The 17,636-nt window shown below is 37.3% G+C and overlaps 1 protein-coding gene across 1 annotated transcript in view; it reads left to right on the plus strand.

Moving 5' to 3' along the window:
* The first annotated feature begins 2,790 nt into the window (after positions 1-2,790).
* The window catches only part of LOC127635315 (nuclear receptor coactivator 2-like), a 147,342-nt gene continuing 132,496 nt past the window's right edge, over positions 2,791-17,636 (plus strand). The window contains 1 exon segment of the mRNA XM_052115246.1: positions 2,791-2,897. The gene's annotated coding sequence lies outside the window, so the exon portion shown is untranslated.

Raw genomic sequence — 17,636 nt, forward strand, 5'->3', positions numbered from 1 at the left:
TTATAAAGATAAGTGCGTAGCATTTTCATTCATGTTGCTTTAAATATTCTCCTTGCGTTACCGATACTGACCATGGAGCGGCGCTGTTCACCGTGGTTTTTGTTCATTTAAATGGACAGCGGTTTATAATGATCGATTTCGTTGATATGCGTGTATGTCTGTTATAAGTGTTTTAAGGCGAAGTGTTGATTCGTAGTGTTGTAACCTCTTATAGGCCATTATACCATATGAATGTATTCCTAAACTCGTCATAGTGCACTTTCTTTCGGGAGGTCTCATTGCGAAAACAACCCAGTGGTGTTTCACAATTGCTGTGAAGCGCGTGCCAGTCTGAAAGGAACGGTAGAGTGAACAGCAGAATAGTGCACAAGTCCCGCTGTTTGCAGATTTCGCTTTGAGAGACGTTGTATTCGGTGTTAACCTTTGATCAGCACCGGCTACAACTGTACCACTGGTCTCAATCCATTCTGAATCTCATACTTTCGTTTCTGGCTCACGTTCAGATGGAAGTATCGTACACAGGAAATGAATCTTTCGCCGTCTGGATTTTGATCGGATACTTGACACACTTGGGCTTAATTGCTGCTGAGTAATCACGGTAAGATCTGGCTTTCTGCTTGACCATTTAGTCTTTGAACATTTGAAATGACTGGCCATTTGAACGTTTTTTATATGCGAGGAAAGTAAAAATATGTGAGAATTTATCTCCGTGTTGTTTTGTATAGGCTATTTGTGACAGGTGACACTTGTGAGACCAACATAGACTACTTTACAGCTGTATGTTATTGGGGATGTTTTCCATAATATTTCGCAGTCGAATTGGTGCCAGTTCACTTTAAATGTCTTTATTTGATGTTTAGAGACGTGGGTTCAAGGACGTGGAATCCTATTATCTGTGACTTGACGGCGACTTTATAAGGTCGTCCATTTTTCTAATGAACTTCTGCCAAATCACAGTTTTCTGTTGGGATCAATGTTTGGAACGTAACGATGCTTTTTTGGGGAATGAAATGAAGACATTTGATTTTATACGGCAGTGACGTTACTCGTATTACTTAAAAACCAACCAAGATATATACGCTATCAATTAGGCCAAGTCGAATAAAATAACATAAAAAACTTAAGATTACAACTGAATATATATATATATAGCCCCATTGGTTATTTCACAAACAATTTGTTACCACCATGGACTATATGATTTGTGGATATAATTTTTTTTTATAATAATAATAATGGTCAGGGTCAATAACTGTACATCATCAAACCAAAATAAAATGTATATTCACCTATATATTTAAGTTCTCATCATGTATGACTTTCTTCTGTAGAACACAAATAATGTGAGTAGTGTCTTAGCACTGTTGGTCCATGCAATGCAAGTAAATGGTGACCAGAACTCAGAAGCTCCAAAAAGCAGCATCAAAGTAATCCATACAACTCCGGTGGTTTAATCAATAAATTCTAGGTATGAGTGAGAAACAGATAAATATTGATGTACTTTCATTATAAATCTCCACATTAACTTTCACATTCTTCTTTTGTTTTTGTCGATTCACATTCTTGGAGCATATATGAACCTGCTGGTCAAAGGTGGAGATATACAGAAAAAATAAAAAGACTTAAACATTGGTCTGTTTCTCATTCACACCTATCATATTTCTTTTGAAGATGTGGATTAAATCGCTGGAGTCATATGGATTACTTTTATGCAGCCTTTATGTGCTTTTTGTAGCTTCAAATTTCTGGCCAACGTTCACTTGCATTGAATGGACCTACAGAATAGTCTTCTAAAAATCTTCATTTGTGTTCTGCAAAAGAAAGTCATTCAGATTAGGGATGGCATGCTGGTGAGAATTTTCAGTTTTTGGGTTCAGTTCATATTGCATTACCAGGCACATTGATTTCCATCTTTCTGGTCTGTGATAAGGCAGAAATAAAAACCAACATGACAAATTATTGGCATAATTTTGACTTGAATATAAATGGAATCTTTTCTGTCACTTGTGCCTTGACTTGAGACCATTTGTAATGCAAAATATATATAAATAAATGATTTGGACTATTATGGCTTGATAAGTTACTGATCATGCGCCCAATAATTTATACTTAATTTTACAGCAGTGCTTCAGCAAAATAGTGTTTTGATATTTAGCCACCAATCAAAGCGCTTTTATTTTCTTTACCTAATGGTCCTAATCCGATTAGGCTAGTTTGGCAGCTCATCACTGTTTTGTCTGGTGGGGAAAAAAAAATCATATTTCTTTAACAGTAAACAATCACATATATATTAAGTTTCATAGCCGGGTTTAGAGCATGCCCTAAAGGGATGTGAGGGTATCTTGGAAGCACTTTCATACAAGAATCATGTAATGTGATTTTTAATAAATCTGTTATGACACTGATAGTAGAGTACAGATTGCTTTGGGTTTAGGATAACAACAACACAAGCTTGTAACCTGACCACTCTGCCACACTTTTTCTCCCACACCAACACTGGTGTGTAAAATCCCTTTTCAACACTGCTTTGACTTCCTTCTTTATTATTAAGAAACATGTACGCGCAGTTTAGAAAACAAAAAGACCCACGCTCATCGTCATCTCTTGAAGGGGCAAAAATTGCAGTCTAACTGGTGAGCAGTGTCCTTATGTTTGCTGTATCATCATTTTGCCCGGTTGCTCACTGCAAGGTTGCTATGCAGGCTAGAGTAAACGAGTAGATACTGGTGCCCGTAGTATGTGGGGGAGGTTTTGCTTGCGAGATAAACAAGCAGCCATCCTTCGTTAGGCATAAGGCAGCAGGAACATGGCGGCGGCAGTTAACTATAATGCTGTTTCACCAACCCGAAGGTCAGAGCTGGACGTAACGTACAGGATTTAATAGGACAGAAAATACTGTAAGTACGACATCATTACTAATGTTCTACGTTTGCCGGTGAATGGCGGTATGGAGTGGCTTTGTAACGCGATTTTTACACACTCGGTGCAGGACCCAGTCACAGTTCCCTGGCGGCGGTATCCTACGTTAGCTTGCTAAACCAGCTACACTCGCTATTTCAGTCCGGCCACTTTAAAGAGTTGTGTTCTTCCGCTTGTTGTTGCGTAAGCAAGTCGATACGAGCTACCTCGAAGCAGAAGCATGATATTTAGTGTTTAAAGATTTGAAATCGACTCGCTGATTTACCCGATCCCCCGCGATGATTGCATTTGAAAGATTAAGTTTAGCCAGTTCCCCCGGTGGAACAATAATAGCAGTTCGGGGGGCTGTTTAACTCTCAACAATGTGAGGCGGGAATGGAATTGTATTGCTGTGTTACATTGCAGCGAGACGTTATAAGCAACAATGTATTTATTCGCGGGCGCGTTCTATTAAAAGCACACGCGCGTTGTTATGTGACAGTCGTTTCAGCGAAGGCTGAGAGTAGTGAGTCAGCTCTTTGCTGAACTACTTTTAAGGTGCAGACAGCGTGGTTACCGAACACGATTCGGTTTTCGGGAGCTCGCCTTTACAAATATAGGCAAGTTGGGGCGCCAGTGGCTGTGAATGCTGCTAATTAGCATTTACATTGTGTTTTGCCTCAACTCCGTTCTTTTCCACTAGCAGTTTTGGACAAGAAGCTTTACTTTAGTCGACCGCCATGACGATGTTTTACGGTTTATGACGTCACGCAGCTTGGCAATTTATTGGATTCGTCTCGGTCATGTTTTGATTCACCTTGACACTTACGTCGTAACTCGTCCTTTTAACACGAGGGATACCTCGGATTTCCTACAGTCTTGAATATAGTTGTTTATTTGTAGTGCAAAAAAGTTCTAAGAATGCACAGCATGGGTTTGTTTAATTCACACTAAGTTTGGTTTGATCCTTGGATGGCTCCTTTGAAATTATCTGCTTGGACGCACAAACTTGGAGTCTGTACACTGACAGTCTGTGTTGTGCCTAATTCCGACTGCCTGGCTGGAGCCTACCCCCTTCGCGTGCACGATTGCATCAGTGCTGCTTAGAGCTGCTGTAGTGCGACTCATCCTGTTGGACCAGTAGTTCAGTTTCATGCTAGCTTTGTTACCCACCTCTTACATCACTCTGACACATTCCACAGTAGGGCTTGTGTTGTGAGCAAGTGCCCGCACAGTCGAAAAATATGTAATATGGCCATTACTTTGATTACTTAAATTTTGGAACAAAGCCGACTATTGTATTAGAGCTTGTATGTGTTTTATTTTACCTCGCTGTCAATCACAGAACCATTCCAGCCACAGATTTCTGTCATAAAGCATTCAATTGATTTGTAGTGCAAGCTCCCCTGATATTCTGTTGTAGTAGCTTTGTTACTTAAAGGAATAGTTCACCCCAAATATAAAATTATTTACTCATGCGAGATGCATGAGTTTTTTTCTTCTGCATAACACAAAGGAAGATTTTATTTTATATATATATATCAGCTCTGTAAGTCCTCACAATGCAAGGGAATGGGTACCAACATTTTGAAGCTACAGAGCTGAGATATTCTTGTAAAAAAATCTTCATTTGTGTTCTGCAGAAGAAAGTAAGTCACACACATCTGGGATGGCATGAGGGTGAGTAAATGATAAGAGAATTTTCATTTTTGGGTGACCTATTCTTTTAAGAATTGTGATTAGCTAAACTGTAAAAACTCTATGATGTGTATATCTAAGATATATTCCCATAGACCTGATACATGCTAGCATCATCTTCATAGGAATGACAAGGCTATGAGGGATAGACTGACAGTATCTTCAGTGGCATGAACGGAGGGAAAAAACCTGTATAAAGCTCCTAGATCACATCTGATTTTCCAACTCATGTTGTCTGTAGTTCTTTGGATGCTGCATGATCTTGGACATATGTTTTATCATTGTTTTGTCTGTGTAAAAATCAGAACAGCTCATTGAAGAGACTGTTCGTCTATCCCTCACAGCCTTTTTTTTTCCCATTGTCATTCTCATAAAAAAAAAAAATGGCGCTAGCATGAATAATGTCTATATACACAAACAGTGGTGTGTGGGTGTAACTACACACTGACAAGACTCGGACTCGCATGCGTGTACTCTGATTGTGTCTATGGATAGGTCTGTGTAGCTTAGCGGCATTCAGGCATGGCGATCTAAATATGGAAAATCCACCAGTGGATGCCGTGGTCACATGACCTCCCGGCTGCCTGCGGTGGGGTGGAAAGCAGAGTGCTAGTTGACATTCACCCAGCCAGCAGTCTAGAAACATGATTTCATCCAGGATCAGCTGACCTTCGACTCCCTCTATTGATTGAGGTATTCCATCACAGTGAATCACACTGTAATTGTTGAACTTTGATCTTCCAGCAGACAGGCAGCAAAATGTGAGTTTGCCGTAGTCGCTGGGTTTTAGCTGTGCAGCCTGGCTGCCACGCATATTCAACAGAAGGTTGAAAGGAAGAGAAATTTGTCACAAGGCTGTTTGATTTTCACGCCACAGTGACAAGATGCGGTCTGTCAGTCTGAGGGATGATCATATGAGCCACTATCAAATCAAATCAGTGTCAGATGGGATCGGATTGACATACAAGGGAAACAAAAGCATGGGCCAAAATCACTGAAACCTGTGACAAGGCCCTGATCTGAAACCAAACAAGAAATGTGATGTCCTTATCAGTCACTTTATCAACATGTTAAAGGAATAGTTCTGTCATAATTTACTCACTCATGTTGTTCCATAACAGAATGGCTCATTCTTAGGCAGAATTTTTAGCACACTTATGGAGAGGTTATTTTTCGCTCTCCACTCAGAGCAAAGTTTGAAACAACTGAGAAACGCATAGCCTACTGTTTGCAAACATTCAGACACCAGCCACACCACAGGGGGAGGCGTTTAGAGGTACAATTAAATATGAGGACGATCAAGACTACATGTTAAATATCAACTGTAATTCAATCAAATATAAACTGAATTTATGAAGTTAATGCATTAACACATGATATATTGTGCTCGTTACACTCTGTTATTGTAATTAATGATGACACTGATACTACGCCAAAGATGGGTGTATTAAGGAGTGTTAATGGGCAGAAGACAGACAAAAGAATGATGAGAGGTAAATCTTTGGGCAGATGTGTGAATAGCTTTTGGCTGCAAACGGCACATGAGTGAAATAACATATAAAACAAAATAGTGAATGGGCACTTAAGACTATTTGAGTAGATTTGGCGTCTTTTGTAGTCTAATTAAAGCCCTATTCAGATGCAATTATTTTACATGGGGACATGAGGTAATTCCAGCATTTACAGGGGGTAGTCAGTGATTTTATTGATGTCTGAAATGTCTGTGTTTTTCTCCCACCTCCCATGAGAAAATTCCTGACCAAATTACCTACTGTTTTTTGACAAGCACCAAGGTCGTGTGGTAATTTAATTACCATCTAAATCCACATCTTTATAATCAAAAAGCCATTTTGGAAATCCTTTTTGACCACTGCTAATTGCCGTACATTTGCGCTGTCTGTGGTAACAGCTCTGGCGGTAATGGACAGTTGTGAACGTTGGAGGATTGTGTAACAACATATTTGTAAATAATTCACAATAATAAAATTATGTTGTCGCTCCAGAGTGGGATCTGTTTAGTAGAAGGGAAAGAAAAATTAAAGCCAGATCACGACCATTTCCTAACTTGGAAATGGTCCATTATTATAGCAGCAATGCGATAGCGTTTACCAAATACATTTGTGCATAGGGCTTGCATGACTACTCCTTTATACAGGTCGAGTAGTCCCAGAAAAGTTGCCGGATCTTATTTAAAATGTTTAATTTCCACCTCCATTTTTTAAACACTGACAGATAATTCCAAATGATGTCTGTCATTTTGAAAGATAAAACAATTTTTACCATAGATCCTCCAATTTCATTTGAACTAACTTTACTGTCCTTGATATGTGCAGCTTTTATATCTCCTTGCGTGCGCTTAGGAGAGAGCGTGCAAGCGGCGCAACTGAGGTGATGCAGGTGACGAAATATGCGTACCCCCATTGACAGATTTATTTGGCTGCATTGAGAAAAAGTCTTGTCCCTACAGTTTCTTGATTTTTTTAATTGCTCTTCACAAGAATTTTGTCTGGTTTCATGTGTGAAAATGTACACCGTAAATGCCCGGAGGGCTTTGCAGCACGGTTCCCTCATTGCTTGATCTTAACTGACTGAATGGGAATAAGTTGTCTGCCTCAAAGTAGGTGGAGCTCCAAGCCACACCTAACGTTGACATTGACCAATGGGAGTAAGAAGGTATTTTGCAGCTGGTTAGAAGTTTTTCTGATAGTTCGCCCTTCCGAGTTGTTACACTGAACAAACTCTAAAACGCTTTCGTTTTAGCCAGAATTTGTTCTAAATGACGTCACACCCATTCATTCTTCGATTTTGTAGGAAGTGTACAGGGCCTTCAATCACCATTCACTTTAATTTTATGGTGACTGAGGCTGTCAGTTTTGTGTTCCACAGAAGAGCGGAACTCATATGGGTTTGGAACAATATGAGGGTAAGTGGATGATGACAATTAGTATTTTTGGGTGAACTGTTCCTTTAAGCGTATTTTACTTAGACACAGTAGTTCTGTTTATGTAATTGACTGTGAGGATAACTGTAAACAATTTAAACTGAATTAAAGGCTAATTAGTAGAAAGTTGGAATATGATGACCTTGTCTGGCTTGATTAGGTTAGACCGGGGCTGAATGCGAATATGTCTGCTCTCCCTCTACCTTCAATTCAGTTCTGTGTGAGCTGGGCCTTTTTCAGTTGTGTCTCAAATTACACTGGGAGCAAAGGGCAGGGAGGAAACCAGGTCTGCTTAAATGACATTGCTGCCCACATTACAACAGTAATGAACTTTTCTAAGAAACTGTGGTCATAAAGCTTTAACCAGAGTTAGTTTGAAAAGCTAAAGTTAGACTAAACTAATGAGCAGTGACTACTGAAAGATGACATAAGTTGGAAACTGGCTCTGTATTATGATTGTTCACCCTTCTCTGACACTTATTAATACCATGTGCTCTTTTTGATCATGTATACATTTTTTGGTTGCCTAAAAGGCACAGAAGCACTAGATGAATAACAATTAAAACAATACTTTTATCAGTAATTGTTTCTCCTGAAATGATACTGAATGTGTTAAGTTTAGGAGTGTGTTGCCAGGGCAACAGCGGGTAGATGGGCCTGAAGCCTCACAATGACGGATGAGCTGAGTTATAATGGCTGGGTTCATTCCACACACTGCTTCCACTCATAGACATAACGTCCTTGCACAGAGTCTGACCCAGGATTGCTACACACATCTCTTTCCACTCCCCATTTCTACCTAATGAGCCTGCTTTGTGTGTGTGTGCATGTGACTCCATGACAGCCCTCGGACCATTCAAAATGTGCTGCCTTTCTTGTTTGTATTGGTTTCAACCTGAGATCATAAAAGTGTGTAATTTATCTTAAAATACTTTCTCCAATTCCAGCTTGTTATGCAGATAAAACTATTAGTCATTGGACAACATTTTATTTTATTTATTTTTTGGAATTCTTTTAATATATATTTTCACCACAAGAGGCACAGAAATTACACACTTCACCTTTAAAATATTTTCAAGAAATGTTGTAAGTTGAACTTAAGCCCGCATGAGCACCACAGCTTCAACGTGTTGGAGCAGAGATGTTCACGAGACTTTCATCTGAAATCCAAGTGAAGTCTGAAGACTATAAGCTGGAGTCCAATCAAGTCTTGACTCTTTCGTTACGAGGTTGAGTCTCAAGTCACTAAACATTTTTTTTTTTAATTTCTAAACATTTTTAAATGAATGATCTTTGAAAAATCTGGGATACTAATAGGATTCTACCTGAAATTGGGGGAAAAAAACCTAACCTTGTAAAAAAATAGATATTTTACTTTATAATTTCACAGACTTACTGTAACTTATTCTGTACTTGTTTTTTGTAATAAAGGTGCTGCATTTTTTTTCTCAAGGTCAGTTCAAAGATGCTCAGAATGCACACACAAGCAATGCATTATGACATATGCAATCCAATGTAATGCAATATCATTAGGTATCATTTTGACAAAGAACTTCCCAGCTGTTTTACGTCCAAGAACTGTACTTGTGCTGAAAACTAGGTCTGGTAGCATCATTGTGACAGCCGCCCCACTGCGGTGGCACAGTGCCAGTGTGATTAATGTGTACTTCAAATTCCAATCACACATTAATGCCCAAATAAGAGAATTTTAAGCAAAGCACCACAGACCTCAACCAGAGCAGCTGCTGTCCGGAAGAGTGCTCTGATGCATGTGCCATCAGCATATGCTCCCGCCAAACTCCTGCGAAAAATATAAACAAACAAATTAACTTGGATAGTGAAAGCAAAGTGCTCCGGTTTCACTTGAAACGATTGTGTAATGGCAAATGTGACAAGTCATAGCAGGTTCACACACTTACAGTTGAAGTCAGAAGTTTACATACACTTACAAGTCTTTAAAAATTTTTTAACCACTCCACAGATTTTATATTAGCAAACTATAGCTTTGGCAAGTCATTTAGGACATCTACTTTGTACATAACACAAGTACTTTTTCCAAAATTTGTTTACAGACAGATTGTTTCACTTTCAAATGACTATGTCACAATTCCAGTGAGTCAGAGTTATACACCAAGTTAACTGTGCCTTAAAACAGCTTGGACAATTTCAGAAAATGATGCCAAGCCTTTAGATAACTGATAAGCTAATTGGAGTCAATTTGAGGTGTACCTATGGATGTATTCGAAGGCCTAACTTCAAACTCAGTGCCTCTTTTCTTGACATCATGGGAAAATCAAAAGAAACCTCAGGAAAAATTGTGGACCTCCACAAGTCTGCTTCATCCTTGGGAGTAATTTCCAAATGTCTGAAGGTATCACATGCATCTGTATAAACAATAGTGTGCAAGTATAAAACCCATGGGACCATGCAGCCATCATACCACTCAGTAAGGAGATGCATTCTGTCTCCTAGAGATGAACGTCGTTTGCTGTGAAAAGTGCAAATATATCCCAGAATAACAGCAAAGGACCTTGAAGATGCTGGAGTAAACAGGTAGACAAGTATCTATATCCACAGTAAAGCGAGTCCTATACCGATATAACCTGAAAGGATTCTCAGCAAGGAAGAAGCCAATGTTCCAAAACCACCATAAAAAAGCCAGACTACAGTTTGCAAGTGCACATGGGGACAAAGTTAATCTTTTTTGGGGAAATGTCCTCTGGTCTGATGAAACAAATTGAACTGTTTGGCCATAATAACCGTTGTTATGTTTGGAGGAAAAAGGGTGAGGGTTGCAAGCCAAAGAACATCATCCCAACCGTGAAGCATTGGGGTGGCAGCATCATGTGGGGGTGCATTGCTGCAGGAGGGACTGGTGCACTTCACAAAATAGATGGCATCATGAGGAAGGAAAATGATGTGGATATATTGAAGAAACATCTGTTCTGTCTGGAGGAACACCTCCATTTTTTAAACACTGACAGATAATTCCAAATGATGTCATTTTGAAAGATAAAACAATTTTTACCTAACTTTACAGTCCTTGATCTGTGCAAGCGGCGCAACTGAGGTGATGATGTCTGGAGGAATGGGCCAAAATTCCTGCAACTTATTGTGAGAAGCTTGTGGAAGGCTACCCAAAATGTTTGACCCAAGTTAAACAATTTAAAGGCAATGTTACCAAATACTAACAAAGTGTTGTAAACTTCTGACCCACTGGTAATGTGATGAAAGAAATAAAAGCTGAAATAAATAATTCTATCTACTATTATTCTGACATTTTCACATTCTTAAAATAAAGTATTGATCCTAACTGACCTAAGACAGGGAATGTTTTCTGCGATTAAATGTCAGGAATTGTTTACTGTAAATGTATTTGGCTAAGGTGTATGTATACGTCTGACTTGCACACTTACACTATTTCTGTGGAGTGATAAAATTATGAAATGATATATCAAAGGTTTTGATTAATGAAGAATAAGGGCTTGTAGGTTTAAACAAAGAGCGTTAAAATAACATGTAAAAGCGAAGAAATTAGGACTGACAATTTTTATTATTGCAAAATCTAACCTAATATATATACTGATATAACATACAGTAAAATAAAAGAATAGCAATATATATAAAGAAATTGACTCTGACCTCTAAAAGGCAAGTTGACCAAAATGTATCAAAAATACTTATTTAAATTAGAGCTGTCAATCGATTAAAATTTTTAATCAAATTAATTACATGGTGTCCCGATTAATTAATCGTGATTAATCGCATATACACATATTTGCTGAGAAAGCCCATCATATAACAATAATTCAATATATAATGATTATACATATTTATATCAATATATAGTTATACATAGTTATCTTTAAATATTAAAAATTATATATATATATATATATATATATATATATATATATATATATATATATAAATAAAAATTATTCAGATAATTCAAATGCATTACATTCTTGTAGCAGAAGAGTTAATCATTGATAAGGCCATACAAAAAGCGGCTTTAGAATACAATGTATTGTTTAATAACATATTATTGATCAGAAGACAATCATTGGCACACAGTTCACAGCAATCCATTTCACAAGTGAATTTGTCAATCAGTTGGAGATTTATTATGAGGGCTTGTTTAAGAGCCCGTCAATTTACACCTGCGTCAGACATGCTTGTGTAGCGTCTCGGGTGCGTTGCATCATACATATAAAATGTTTAGGTCACTGTTTCAAGTTAAATATAGTTTAATACTTAAACACATCTTGAGATCCCTTAGTTCACATTTGCGCTCCTTCAAGTGTTTTGAACGCAAGCATGTAACGCATGTTTGTGTTGTTCTGCCTATTGAAATGTTTTCTTCACTGTATAAACTGTGTTGCTCATACAGCTGAAATTTCACTTACTGCCCTCTGGAGTAAACAGGTGGTACTACAAGCTTGCATTTCTCAGGAATCTTCCTTATTATGGTGCGATTAATTGCCTATTTTTTTTTTAACGCATTAATTTTTGTCAAATTAATTGCACTGAATTAACGCGTTAAATCGACAGCCCTAATTTAAATAATTTTATATTTTTAAATATTATTTTTCATTATTTTTTATTTTTTAAAGCATTAAAAGGAAATCATATATCCCTTTTATTTATTTTAGTTATATATTTAAAGTTACAAATGGAAAAAATTACTTCTTAAGGTGTATGAAGCACACATGCACCTTAAGAAATATGACAATTTATATGGCAACTAATCAATAAAGCACTAAAAGATACAGTTAATCATCATAATTACAATAATTTTTTTGACAAATTATCATCAGCCAAATTTCAAAATCGTGAGTAAAAAAAGATCACCGTGACACAATATACAAAAGTTTTAAATCATAACATTACCATGTCGTGATATTGATATAATACCACATTGCCACCCTCTAGAATCAAGAATGGTTATATGGATTTAACACGGCAAAAAAATACGTCCTTGAAAAGTTCCAATAAGTGTTGCCTAGATTTTTTGGTTAATTTTATTTAAAAAAAAATCAAACAAGTTAAAATTAAGAATGTTAATTCCCCCAGAGTCAGTACAAGTTGTAATCTGTGTACCTATTTCTGTGGCCATTCAACTCTTTCTTCAGTGAATTGTGACCCAATCAGATTCTATTTACTTAAGATTTAATTACAGTTTAAGGTGCAGAGAAGGGCCCTTTGCAATGGAAACATGGATTGAACCTGTGAAGGCTACCCAAAATTTCCCCCAGTTCAAAGCACTTTGTAGACTGGCATCACTGAGATTTTGACTACAATCTTTGTGGTGGAATGCAACATGGTTCTCCACATTTTCACTGTGGTTCCCTTGCTCCTGGTTATGTTCTATTGCGCACACCCAGCAGAAAAATCCACGCTTCTTTACCAGCACTCAAGAGGAACCCAAGGTCCCTGTGTTGTCTGTGTGCATGACTGCAGCTATGTGGAGGATGGTGTTCTTTTCACCACTGTCTGGAGGACTCTGCACTTGGAGCCCCAGCGTGTGCCTGGCAGCAGAATGAGAGTGTAATCCTTGGCATTAAGTGTGGCCTGGCACCAGTTCAGAAAGCCACAGTTAGAGTGGTAGGGGGGCCCTACTCTAAGAAATGCCAAGTCGAAGGAAGGAAACAATGATCACAGGGCAGGTTAACCCAGGGTGGCCACAAGGTTGAGCTTGAGGTTAACGCTGCCAAGAGACGTGTTGTGGCTTCACTTTCACTTCATAAAAGAGATGCATGCTAGGGTTTTAATGCTGGCTTTCCTGTCCACATAGTAATGCTGGGTCAAGCAGTGGCCAACTGCACACACTGTGCTCACATGTCTGTTTAAAAAGACCACAGACACCCCTTTATGTTTTCTTCCCGTTTATTCTCTTTGAGTCCCCCAAGTGAACTAGGTAGTTTACAGACCATGTTACATGTGCTGCTCTTTGAAATGTCATCAAACGTAATATGCTTCAGTAGAGACATTTTAAGAGAATTGAGTATACACATGAATGGTAGAGATTGTGACACTAAATATGGCGATTGGCAACTGTACAATAAAAACAGCCAATCGCCTTTTTGATAGTCAACAAGTTTGTTTACTCAAAAAGGCACATGTGCATTATAAGTCAAAAGTATACTAATGTTTTGACATAAACGCTTAGCGTCTGTATGCTTACCTTTCAAAGTAAACATCTTTTGACTGAGCACATACACAGGCGGATGGCGCATGGACGCTATAACTGCTATGAGACACTGGACTATTTCTCCTCAGGTGTTTAGACCCATTAAGATGTTTTTATAGTCCTTAAGACTCTAGTTATACAGAACAAATTCAGGTATCTCCAGACCTTGTCACACAAGCGTTTTTGACACGCACATCCACTGTTGATGTTTCCATCTTTTGTCTCCTGATGTTAAGCAGAGATTACATCTTCTAGCACTTCTTAATGACAGCAACAGTGAGTGTTGCAATCTTGTGCCTTATTAGTGCAAATAATACTAGCCGCATGTGCATACTGCACATTCATAGTATACCCAGTTCAGAGTATGCTCAAGCACGCATCCTGTTCGCAGACGCCTAGCACTCACGTCTGACTGAAATATACTTTAGGTTTTAGTTGGACCAGCCTAAAGATTTGTTGTGTGATTTAAACTAAAGAAGCACTATTTATGATGCCAATGTTGTGAGGCATAATTGCTCATTTGAAATATGTTATTTGAATCTAATATTGACTAACCATTTTGAAAATTTTACCATTTCAAGTAGATTGGAGCTGTACTTGCATGTAGGGCTGCAACTAACGATTATTTTGATAATTCGATTATTTCTTCGGATAAAAACAATTTAATTTTATTAAAAATAATATATATATATATATATATATATATATATATATATATATATATATATATATATATATATATATATATAAACAGAATTGATAAAGGTCGTATGGCTTTTTTTAGATTTAAATTACTGAATTCACATTTCTATTCTCTCACAAAACTTTTAACAAAGACTGAATCATGAAAAGTTAAGTTTTAATTTATTATAATTATTAGTTTTATTTTTATTACTACTTTTTGGAAAATGCACAAGTGTTCCTTTACTTTACTTGTAAGATGTAGCAAAAAGTACTGTTCATTAAAGAGTAAAATGATCCATCAGGGATGGAGTGGGACTAAAAATCAGCACAGTGGAGGGCAATGGTGACACCAGAATAGAAATACCAGCTAAAAAATACATAACTACTGTATGTTTGATGTGCTTGTACACCATCTCTGATTATATTAAGTATTTTAAATTCATATTGAAGGTTTTTAAATAGTATTGCCACTGATTACCTGTTTCTAAACTATTCTTTTCAAAACTATATTTTATGTTGTCCAGTAGAATAATTCTTGCCATGGTATACATTTACTGGTGAAATCGGTGTGATATGTATGAGAGCTGCACTATTGATTACATTGAAACTGAAGTCGAGGTATGATGTTGCATGAGTTTAATCAAAATATTGGCGCTCCCTTTCATTACGAATGGTTTGATTGACGCAGATGTGCGCGCTCCCTTGCTCAATACTCAGGGAGGTTTTACAGAGACTTGCATGTGATAAAAACTAACAGTTTTGCAAAGTACTCACTTGGTTTTGAATTCATAACATGTATACATTCGAAAATAGCAGTAAAATGTAAGCGATGCGTTGGAGAGAAACAACTCTAAAGCGCATGCAGCACAATCACTCTGTCAATGCACCTGACACAGCAAGTGCTCCACATTAAACTGTATGCTTATTATGATCAGTGCTCTCGTACGCTGGACAACTTGGGTCATGTTTTTCAAACGAATTTCATCATGCAACACATTTTCACTGGGCAGTAAAATGACATCAGTGATGGAGTTTGTCTATGCTCCCTGCACACATCCAATTAAACGATAATGAAATTCATTGTCGATGATTTCCATTATCGATCTGTTGTTGCAGCCCTACTTGCATGACTAGGAAATAGCTTCGTGAAGGTGTTGCGAACATGCTGCCGAGTGACCCGACTTGCCTTAAAGGGACAGACAAAGTTAGATTTTGAATCTGTGTAAAAATAATTTCTTTAACATTTTGTTTTGGATTCATCTCTTCAAAGATATGTCTGTTGAAGGATGAGGACTCTAATGCAGTCGTCGAATGCTGACATATAATTCGATAAACACTTGCCATTCATTTGGTTCCTACGCTGAGCCGCCAGTGAAGAAAGAACTGTTGTATCTCTGGAATATACATGCCCTCAGGTTGGGTGTAGCACAGTGTTTTTCTGTGTTGAAATAAGGTTCTATCAGAACCTCCAGATGGCATAGGCCTCATTCTCCTGCAGAGCCTCTCTTGCTGTAAATTGACTAGTCTACTTACTGGGCCACAGATCTAATTGCTCTTTCATGCAGTGCAAATTCAGAGGGGAAAAGACTTCAGCGGAAGCCAGCTTACAGCATGCAGAAACTAACATGGTGGCAGAGATACAGCCTCCGCTTGCAAAACAAAAATGCTGCTCAAGCAGAAGAACGCATCTTTACAAAAGAGACAAACTGCATCGCTTGCAAAAGACCTTGCATGGCTGACCGCACGGTCCAAAAATTGCAAGCGAATGACCATGCAAAATAACTAGCAAAAGACACGTCATCGACAGCAAAACGAAGACAAAAAAAAAACAGTTCTTGTTCATTGCAGTGTTAGCAATTGATATCCCATTCAGGGCAATTGAATTGTTCTCTTATTTTCTGCTCTTTACACATGTTACTATTATCACTACTTGAATTCATAGCCCACAGTAAACTACAGATAGGTTTTATGTTTAAACCAATACCTTTTAAGCTTTTATTAGTAAGCGCCCTTAACTAAATCAATTGCTCCTTCAAATCAGTGTATCAGAAGCAATAAAGTTATCCATAATTCTCTCTTCGAGCAAGACCGCACTGGCATTGGGCAGACTTGGCAGCTGCTATCATTGGAAGCTACTAAGCAGCTTGAATCTCTCGCCAGCCAGCTCATCTGTCATCAAAATACATTGGATTGGCTGTCATTTGCCTGTTAGAAAACATGCGCACACCTTCATGCCTTGATGCTATTTCCAGAACGGAATACGAGCAAAGGATAGAGAAAAGTCCTTAATCTGATTGACTGTAGGGCTGCAACTAACAATTATGTTTTTTTGTTGTTGACAAATAAATAACATTATTTATTGACTCCAACGTAGACGAGAATAAATTTAGCCACAGAACATCTGTGTACTACTACAAAATAACATCATGCCCACATATAAACGGACACACTACTAACGATCATTTTGACAATCGATTAATCTAACGATTATTAGAACGATTATTGCAACGATTAATCATTAGCTGTTTACTGATTATTCAGCTTGTGCCCTGACTTAAATGGTTGTATTAAACATGCTTACTAACCATAAAGAGGAAAAAAAAATTCTTTTAAAAATACCTCTAAATGAATTAAAGGGGGAAATTTTTTTTTTTTTTATTAAGTTTAATTCAGTAAAGAAATTCACTGTAAAAAAAACCTATTGTTATCAAGTTTTTTTTTCTTATTTTCTATTTAAAATAGTCTAAAAATCCTTAAAACAAGATACATTTAATTGAGAAGCAACATATAAGATATTTAGAATTGCTTTAAGAGAAAGTCTCTTAAATAGAAGTGTATTTTGTATAAGTGTATATTTTTCAACTGATAATATTTTATGCAAGTGCAGTAAAGACAAAATATACTTGTATTCAAGATCTATTCTCTAAAAACAAGTATAAATATCTTATATGGTACTTCTCGGGTGAATGCATCTATTTTAAAAGGATTTTTAGATATTTAAAAATATTTGTATTTTAAATATACGCTGGTCTATATTTTGCATCTCTGTAAGCGAGCGATGCGCTAACCCTGTCAGGACTGAATAAAGTTTTTCTTATTAAGCTATACTTCTATATTGAAATAATGTGTAGTTAGAGGTTTTTGTTTCTTTACATATTAAAGAGCACACCCAATTAGTTCCACACAATAATGTAAAGATATTCTGATTATGCAAAAAAACAA

The sequence above is a fragment of the Xyrauchen texanus genome, chromosome 42, assembly GCF_025860055.1.
Source record: "Xyrauchen texanus isolate HMW12.3.18 chromosome 42, RBS_HiC_50CHRs, whole genome shotgun sequence".
Lineage (NCBI taxonomy): Eukaryota > Metazoa > Chordata > Actinopteri > Cypriniformes > Catostomidae > Xyrauchen > Xyrauchen texanus.